Here is a 319-nt window from a genome sequence, read left to right as displayed (position 1 = left end):
GGGGCTTTGATACCAATTGTTATAAAAAATGATGGTAATAAATTGAAAAAAATATAAAAAATTACACGACGGTAATAAAGCGAAAACAAATAAAAATTTACACCAGAAAAAGACGACACAAGATTTACGTGGTTCGTCAAATTGCCTACATCCACAGAGCTGCATAGGATTTTATTATTTCGAGGAATTACACCGTCGAACGTCTCGATGTTTACAAGAAAAAACAATATCTCTCTTCCTTTCTCTCCTCTTCCTCACCTCTCCTTCCTCTCTCCAAAGCCACTCAAAGCCACGAGAAAGAATAATTTTCACAAGAAAT

This window comes from Phalaenopsis equestris, unplaced genomic scaffold (genome assembly GCF_001263595.1).
Source record: "Phalaenopsis equestris unplaced genomic scaffold, ASM126359v1 Scaffold000361, whole genome shotgun sequence".
NCBI classification, from domain to species: Eukaryota; Viridiplantae; Streptophyta; class Magnoliopsida; order Asparagales; family Orchidaceae; genus Phalaenopsis; species Phalaenopsis equestris.
This window is presented reverse-complemented; position numbering follows the sequence as displayed.